This window comes from Arachis hypogaea, chromosome 17 (assembly GCF_003086295.3).
Source record: "Arachis hypogaea cultivar Tifrunner chromosome 17, arahy.Tifrunner.gnm2.J5K5, whole genome shotgun sequence".
In the NCBI taxonomy this organism is placed as follows: domain Eukaryota; kingdom Viridiplantae; phylum Streptophyta; class Magnoliopsida; order Fabales; family Fabaceae; genus Arachis; species Arachis hypogaea.
In genome coordinates this window covers 116,910,667-116,920,097 of record NC_092052.1, presented here as the reverse complement: position 1 = coordinate 116,920,097, position 9,431 = coordinate 116,910,667, and the positions used below count along the sequence as shown (strand labels likewise).

The 9,431-nt window shown below is 37.8% G+C and overlaps 1 non-coding gene across 1 annotated transcript; it reads left to right on the top strand.

Annotated features, from left to right (window-relative positions):
• Positions 1–5,227: 5,227 nt before the first annotated feature.
• Positions 5,228–5,334, top strand: LOC112768626 (small nucleolar RNA R71). Its single transcript, XR_003186032.1, has one exon. It is a non-coding gene; the product is annotated as a small nucleolar RNA R71 (small nucleolar RNA).
• The last annotated feature ends 4,097 nt before the right edge of the window (positions 5,335–9,431 follow it).

Below are 9,431 nucleotides of genomic sequence, written 5' to 3'. Positions count from 1 at the left end.
TGTAGAGAGGTCAGAATCCAACAGCATCAGCAGTCCTTCTTCTACCTCTATATCTGATTTTTGCTCAAGTCCCTCAATTTCAGGCAGAAAATATCTGAAATCACAAAAAAACACACAAACTCATAGTAAAGTCTAGAAATGTGAATTTAACATAAAAACTAGTAAAAACATCCCTAAAAGTAACTAGATCCTACTAAAAACATACTAAAAACAATGCCAAAAAGCGTATAAATTATCCACTCATCACAATACCAAACTTAAATTGTTGCTTGTCCCCAAGCAACTAAAAATTAAATAGGATAAAAAGAAGAGAATATACTATAAATTCCAAACTATCAATGAAACATAGCTCCAATCAGATGAGCGAGACTTGTAACTTTTTGCCTCTTGAATAGTTTTGGCATCTCACTTTATCCATTGAGGTTCAGAATGATTGGCATCTATAGGAACTCAGAGTTTAGATAGTGTTATTGACTCTCCTAGTTCAGTATGTTGATTCTTGAACACAGCTACTTTATGAGTCTTGGCCGTGGCCCTAAGCACTTTGTTTTCCATTATTACCACCGGATACATAAATGCCACAGACACATAATTGGGTGAACCTTTTTCAGATTGTGACTCAGCTTTGCTAAAGTCCCCAATTAGAGGTGTCCAGGGTTCTTAAGCACACTCTTCTTTTGCTTTAGACCTTGACTTTAACCGCTCAGTCTCAAGTTTTCACTTGACACCTTTACGCCACAAGCACATGGTTAGGGACAGCTTGGTTTAGCTGCTTAGGCCAGGATTTTATTCATTTAGGCCCTCCTATCCACTGATGCTCAAAGCCTTGGGATCCTTTTTATTTACCCTTGCCTTTTGGTTTTAAGGGTTATTGGCTTTTTGCTCTTGCCTTTTGGTTTTAAGAGCTTTTGGCTTTTTTTGCTTGCTTTTTGTCTCTTTTTTTTCGCTATTTTTTTTTCTATTTTTTTTTCTGCAAGCTTTTGTATTCACTACTTTTTCTTGCTTCAAGAATCATTTTTATGATTTTTCAGATTATCAAATAACATTTCTCCTCATCATCATTCTTTCAAGAGCCAACATATTTAACATTCATAAACAACAACTTCAAAAGACATATGCACTGTTCAAGCATTCATTCAGAAAACAAAAAGTATTGTCACCACATCAATATAATTAAGCTACGTTCAAGGATAAATTCAAAACTCATGTACTTCTTGTTCTTTTGTAATTAAAACATTTTTCATTTAAGAGAGGTGATGGATTCATATTCACAACTTTAAGGCATAGACACTTAGACACTAATGATCATGTAATAAAGACACAAACATAGATAAACATTTAACATAAGAAAACGAAAAACAGAAAATTTAAGAACAAAAAATGAGTCCACCTTAGTGATGGTGGCGTTTCCTTCTAGAGGAACCAATGATGTCCTTGAGCTCTTCTATGTCTCTTCCTTGTCTTTGTTGCTCCTCCCTCATAGCTCTTTGATCTTCTCTAATTTCATGGAGGATGATGGAGTGCTCTTGATGTTCCACCCTTAGTTGTCCCATGTTGGAACTTAATTCTCCTAGGGAGGTGTTGATTTGCTCCCAAAAATTCTGTGGAGGAAAGTGCATCCCTTGAGGTATCTCAGGGATTTCTTGATGATGAGCTTCCTCACGTGTTTCTTGAGCTCCATGAGTGGGCTCTCTTGTTTGCTCCATCCTTTTCTTAGTGATGGGCTTCTCTTCCTCAATGGGAATGTCTCCTTCTATGAAAGCTCCAGCTGAGTAACATAGATGGCAAATAAGATGAGGAAAAGCTAGCTTTGCCAAGGGAGAGGACTTTTCGGCTATTTTGTAGAGTTCAAGGGAGATGACTTCATGAACTTCTACTTCCTCTCCAGTCATGATGCTATGGATCATGATGGCCCGATACACAGTAACTTCAGATCGGTTGCTAGTAGGGATGATGGAGCGTTGAATGAACTCCAACCATCCTCTAGCCACAGGCTTAAGGTCCAGTCTTCTAAGTTGAACCGGTTTGCCTTTTGAGTCAATCTTCTATTGAGCTCCTTCCACACATATGTCCATGAGGACTTGGTCCAACCTCTGATCAAAGTTGACCCTTCTAGTGTAGGGGTGTGCATCTCCTTGCATCATAGGCAAGTTAAACGCCAACCTCACATTCTCTGGACTAAAATCTAAGTATTTCCCCCGAACCATGGTGAGATAGTTCTTTGGGTTCGGATTCTTACTTTGATCATGGTTCCTAGTGATCCATGCATTAGCATAGAACTCTTGAACCATTAAAATTCTGACTTGTTGGATGGGATTTGTTAGAACTTCCCAACCTCTTCTATGGATCTCATGTCGGATCTCCGGATACTCATTTTTCTTGAGTTTGAAAGGGACCTCGGGGATCACCTTCTTATTGGCCACAACATCATAGAAGTGGTCTTGATGAGCTTTGGAGATGAATCTTTCCATCTCCCATGACTCGGAGGTGGAAACTTTTGTCTTCCCTTTCCCTTTTCTAGAGGATTCTCCAGTCTTGGGTGCCATCAATGGTAATGGAAAAACAAAAAGCTTATGCTTTTACCACACCAAACTTAGAATATTGCTCGCCCTCGAGCAAGAGAAGAAAGAATAGATGAAGAAGAAGAAGAAAATATGGAGGAGAGGAGGGAGAAGTGTATTCGGCCAAGAAGGGGAAGAGAGGGTTGTGTTGTTGAAAATGAAGAAGAATGGAGGGCTTTGTATAGGGAAGGGAGGGGGGGTTAAGGTTCGGCCACATAGGGTGGGTTTGGGTGGGAAATTGATTTTGAATTTTGAAGGTGGGTGGAGTTTATGAGGTAGGTTTATGGGGAAGAGTGGATGGATGTGAGTGGTGGAGTGGTGATAGGGAAGAGAGATTGAGGTGATTGGTGAAGAGTTTTGGGGAAGAGTGTTTATTGGGAAGAGAGGATGAACATTGAGAATAGGAAAGAGAGAGTGAGTGGTGGTAGGTGGGGATCCTGTGGGGTCCACAGATCCTGAGGTGTCAAGGATTTGCATCCCTGCACCAATTAGGCATGTAAATTGCCTTTGCATGCAATTCTGGCTTTTAAACGCCGAATTGATGCTTGTTTTGGGCATTCAGCACCCAGATGCAGCATGTTTCTGGCGTTGAACGCCAGTTCTATGCTTGTTTCTGGCGTTCAGCGCCAGCTTTTCTCACTGTGCATTTCTGGCGTCTGAACGCCAGGATGCTACTCTTTTCTGGCGTTCAACGCCAGATCCATGCTCTGTTCTGGCGTTGAATGCCAGCCAGATGCTCCTTATTGGCGTTTAAATGCCAGTAAGATCCTCCTCCAGGGTGTGATTTTTCTTCTGCTATTTTTGATTCCGTTTTCAATTTTTATATTTATTTTGTGACTCCACATGATCATGAACCTAATAAAACATGAAATAACAATAAAAATAAATTAAAATTGGATAAATAAATATTGGGTTGCCTTCCAACAAGAGCTTCTTTAATGTCAATAGCTTGACAGTGGGCTCTCATGGAGCCTCACAGATGTTCAGAGCATTGTTGAGACTTCCCAACACCAAACTTAGAGTTTGGATATGGGAGTTCAACACCAAACTTAGAGTTTGGCTGAGGCCTCCCAACACCAAACTTAGAGTTTGACTGTGGGGGCTTTGGTTGACTCTGCAGTGAGAGAAGCTTTTTATACTTCCTCTCCATGGGTACAGAGAGAGATCCTTGAGTTGTAAACACAAGGGAGTCCTCATTTAATTGAAGGATCAATTCTCCTCTGTCCACATCAATCACAGCTCTTGTTGTGGCTAGGAAGGGTCTTTCAAGAATGATGGATTCATCTTCATCCTTCTCAGTATCCAGGCTTATGAAATCAGCAGGGATGTAAAGGTCTTTAACCTTTACTAACATGTCCTCTACTTGTCCATAAGCTATTTTCATGGATTTTTCTGCCATTTCTAATGAGAAATTGGCTTCTTGTACCTCAAGGGTTCTTAGTTTCTCCATTACAGAGAGTAGCATGAGGTTTATTCCTGACCCAAGGTCGCACAGAGCCTTTTCAAAGGTCATGGTGCCTATGGTACAAGGTATTAAGAACTTTCCAGGATCCTGTTTCTTCTGAGGCAATGTCAGTTGATCCAGATCACTCAGTTCATTGATGAGCAAGGAAGATTTATCTCCCCAAGTCTCTTTACCAAATAAATTGGTATTCAGCTTCATGATTGCACCAAGGAACTTGGCAACTTGCTCTTCTGTAACATCTTCATTCTCTTCAGAAGAAAAATACTCTTCAGAGCTCATGAATGGCATAAGGAGGTTCAATGGAATCTCTATGGTCTCTAGATGAGTCTCAGATTCCTTTGGTTTCTCAGAGGAAAACTCCTTATTGATCACTGGACGTCCCAGGAGGTCTTCTTCACTGGGATTCACGTCTTCAACCTCCCTCGCAGGTTCGGCCATGGTAATTAATTCAATGGCCTTGCACTCTCCTTTTGGATTCTCTTCTGTATTGCTTGGGAGAGCACTAGGAGGGGTTTCAGTGATTCTTTTACTCAGCTGGCCCACTTGTACTTCCAAATTTCTAATTGAGGACCTTGTTTCATTCATGAAACTTACAGTGGCCTTGGATAGATCAGAGACTAAGTTTGCTAAATTCGAGGTATTTTGTTCAGAGTTCTCTGTCTGTTGCTGAGTGGATGATGGAAAAGGCTTGCTATTGCAAAACCTGTTTCTTCCACCATTATGAAAGCCTTGTTGAGGCTTTTGTTGATCCTTCCATGAGAAATTTGGGTGATTTCTCCATGAGGGGTTATAGGTGTTCCCATAAGGTTCACCCATATAATTTACCTCTGCTATTGCAGGGTTCTCAGGATCATAAGCTTCTTCTTCAGAAAATGCCTCTTGAGTACTGTTGGATGCAGCTTGCATTCCATTCAGACTCTGAGAAATCATATTGACTTGTTGAGTCAATATTTTATTCTGAGCCAATATGGCATTCAGAGTATCAATTTCAAAAACTCCCTTCTTCTGAGGCGTCCCATTACTCATAGGATTCCTCTCAGAAGTGTACATGAACTGGTTATTAGCAACCATGTCAATGAGTTCTTGAGCTTCTGCAGGCGTTTTCTTTAGGTGAATGGATCCACCTGCAGAAGTATCCAATGACATCTTAGCTAATTCAGACAGACCATCATAGAATATATCCAGAATGGTCCATTCTGAAAGCATGTCAGAAGGACACTTTTTGGTCAGTTCCTTGTATCTCTCCCAAGCTTCATAGAGGGATTCACCTTCTTTCTGTCTGAAGGTTTGAACATCCACTCTAATCTTACTCAGCTTTTGAGGAGGAAAGAACTTGGCTAAGAAAGCCTTGACCAGCTTATCCCAAGAGTTCAGGCTATCCTTAGGTTGAGAGTCTAACCATATTCTAGCTCTGTCTCTCACAGCAAAAGGGAAAAGCATGAGCTTGTAGACTTCAGGATCTACTCCATTAGTCTTAATAGTATCACAGATCTGCAAGAATTCAGTTAAGAACTGAAAAGGATCTTCAGATGGAAGTTCATGGAACTTGCAGTTCTGCTGCATCAGAGAAACTAATTGAGGTTTCAGCTCAAAATTGTTTGCTCCAATGGTAGGGATGGAGATGCTTCTTCCATGTAAATTGGAATTAGGTGCAGTAAAGTCACCAAGCATCCTTCTTGCATTATTATTATTTTCGGCTGCCATCTCCTCTTCCTGTTCGAAAATTTCTGTAAGGTTATCTCTGGATTGTTGTATTTTAGCTTCTCTTAGTTTCCTCTTCAGAGTCCTCTCAGGTTCAGGGTCTGCTTCAACAAGAATATTCTTATCCTTGCTCCTGCTCATATGAAAAAGAGGGAACAGAAAAAAAAAATAATAATAGGGATCCTTTTTGCCCAGGTATAGAGGTTCCCCTGTGTGAGTAGAAGAAGAAAAGAATGTAATGTAAAGAAGGGAAGAAGAGAAAATTCAAACACAGATGGAAGAGGGGGTTCGAATTTGAGTGAGATGAAGTGTTAGTAGATGAATATATAAATAGAAGGAGATGAGAGAGAAAGAGGATTTTCGAAAATTATTTTTGAAAAATGGTTAGTGATTTTTGAAAATTAAAAGAAGAAATAAATTAAAATTAAAGTTTGAAACAATTAGTTAATTAAAAAGAATTTTTTTTGAAAAAGAGAGAAGTATTTTCGAAAATTAGAGAGGGATGGTTAGTTAGGTAGTTTTGAAAGAGATAAGAGACAAACAAAAAGTTAGTTAGTTAGTTGAAACAAATTTGAAAATCAATTTTGAAAAGATAAAAAGATAAGAAGTTAGAAAAGATATTTTAAAATCAAGTTTTTGAAAAAGATATGATTGAAATTAGTTTTGAAAAAGATTTGATTTTTAAAATCACAATTAATGACTTGATTCACAAGAAATCACAAGATATGATTCTAGAACTTAAAGTTTGAATCTTTCTTAACAAGCAAGTAACAAACTTGAAATTTTTGAATCAAAACATTAATTGTTGAAGATATTTTCGAAAATTATGAGATAAAATTAAAAAAAAGATTCTTGAAAAATATTTTTAAAATTTTCAAAAATAAATAACAAAAATGAAAAAGATTTGATTTTTGAAAATGATTTTGAAAAAGATAAGATTTTTAAATTGAAAATTTGATTTGACTCATAAAAACAACTAGATTTTAAAAATTTTTGAAAAAGTCAATCCAAATTTTTGAAAATTTATGAGTGAAAAAGGGAAAGATATTTTTTAAATTTTGAATTTTTTATGATGAGAGAGAAAAATATCAAAAAGACTCAATGCATGAAAATTTTGGATCAAAGCATGTGATGAATGCAAGAACACTATGAATGTCAAGATGAACACCAAGAACACTTTGAATGTCAAGATGAACACTAAGAACAAATTTTTTTGAAAATTTTTAATGAAAGAAAAACATGCAAGACACCAAACTTAGAAAATTTTCATGTATAGACACTATGAATGCAAGAATGCATATGAAAAACAAGAAAAGACACAAATCAAGAAAATATGAAGATCAAACAAGAAGACTGGCCAAGAACAACTTGAAGATTATGAAGAACACTATGAATGCGTGAATTTTCGAAAAATGCAAAAAAATTTTTTAGAAAAAATGCGATTGACACCAAACTTGAAATTGACTCAAGACTCAAACAAGAAATACAAAATATTTTTGATTTTTATGATTTTATAAATTTTTTTGTATTTTTATTTTATATTTTTTCGAAAATCATTTGAAAAAGAAAAATAAAGATTTCAAAATTTTTAATATGAATTCCAGGAATCTTTCAATATTAGCCCAAAGCTCCAATCCGAGAGTTAGGCATGGCTTAATAGCCAGCCAAGCTTTAGAATATAACTCAGATATACTGCTCATTAGTTATCAAATTAACTTGCCTCTATGCTGATGGTTTGGAAGCCTTAGTCCAAAAGATTTTAGACATGGCTTTACAGCCAGCCAGGCTTCAACATTTTTCATGAAACTCTAGAATTCATTCTTAAAAATTTTGAAATAATTTTCGAAAACAGATGAGAAATTTTTGAAAGATTTTTGAAAAATTTTTGAAAAATTTTTGAAAACTTTTTGAAAATAAAATAAGAAGAAAATTACCCAATCTGAGCAACACGATGAATCGTCAGTTGTCCAAACTCAAACAATCCCCGGCAACGGCGCCAAAAACTTGGTGTACGAAATTGTGATCCCTGAGGTTGTAAAATTTGTTGCTCGTTCTCTCCCTGGCAATGGCGCCAACAACTGGTGCACAATACCATGGTCCAAACATAACTTCACAACTTCGCACAACTAACCAGCAAGTGCACTGGGTCGTCCAAGTAATAAAACCTTACGTGAGTAAGGGTCGATCCCACGGAGATTGTTGGTATGAAGCAAGCTATGGTCACCTTGTAAATCTCAGTCAGGCGGATATCAAATGGTTATGGAGTTTTCAAATAATAATAATAAATAAACAGAAAAAAAAGATAGAAATACTTATGTAATTCATTGGGGAGAATTTCAGATAAGCGTATAGAGATGCTTTTGTTCCTCTGAACCTCTGCTTTCCTGCTGTCTTCATCTAATCAGTCTTAATCCTTTCCATGGCTAACTTTATGTAAGGGCATCACCGTTGTCAATGGCTACATCTCATCCTCTCTGTGAAAATGGTCCGATGCGCTGTCACTGCATGGCTAATCATCTGGAGGCATCACCGTTGTCAATGGCTACATCCCATTCTCTCTGTGAAAATGGTTCGATGCGCTGTCACTGCATGGCTAATCATCTGGAGGTTCTCGATCATACTGGAATAGGATTTACTATGCTTTGGCGTCTGTCACTACGCCCAGCACTCGCGAGTTTGAAGTTCGTCTAATCCCTGAATCCTACTCGGAATACCACAGACAAGGTTTAGACTTTCCGAATTCTCATGAATGCCGCCATCAATCTAGCTTATACCACGAAGATTCTGATTAAGAGATCCAAGGGATACTCATTCAATCTAAGGTAGAACGGAGGTGGTTGTCAGGCACGCATTCATAGGAAATGATGATGATTGTCACGTTCATCACATTCATATTGAAGTGCGAATGAATATCTTAGAAGCGGAATAAGTTGAATTGAATAGAAAAACAGTAGTACTTTGCATTAATTCATGAGGAACAACAGAGCTCCACACCTTAATCTATGAAGTGTAGAAACTCTACCATTGAAAATACATAAGTGATGAAGGTTCAGGCATGGCCGAATGGCCAGCTTCTATGATTTAAGAACTAAACGTCCCAAGATGTCAAATACAATAGTAAAAAGTCCTATTTATACTAAACTAGTTACTAGGGTTTACAGAGGTAAGTAATTGATGCATAAATCCACTTCCGGGGCCCACTTGGTGTGTGCTTGGGCTGAGCTTGAAGTTTACACGTGGAGAGGTCATTCTTGGAGTTGAACGCCAGTTTGTAACGTGTTTCTGGCATTCAACTCTGGCTTGTGACGTGTTTCTGGCGTTTAACTCCAGACTACAGCGTAGAACTGGTGTTCAATGCCCTTTTGCATCATCTAAACTCGGCCAAAGTATGAACTATTATATATTACTGGAAAGCCCTGGATGTCTACTTTCCAACGCAATTGGAAGTGCACCAGTTTGAGTTGTGTAGCTCCAGAAAATCCACTTTGAGTGTAGGGAGGTCAGAATCAAACAGCATCAGCAGTCCTTCTTCTACCTCTGAATCTGATTTTTGCTCAAGTCCCTCAATTTCAGCCAGAAAATAACTGAAATCATAGAAAAACACACAAACTCATAGTAAAGTCCAGAAATGTGAATTTAACATAAAAACTAGTAAAAACATCCCTAAAAGTAACTAGATCCTACTAAAAACATACTAAAAGCAA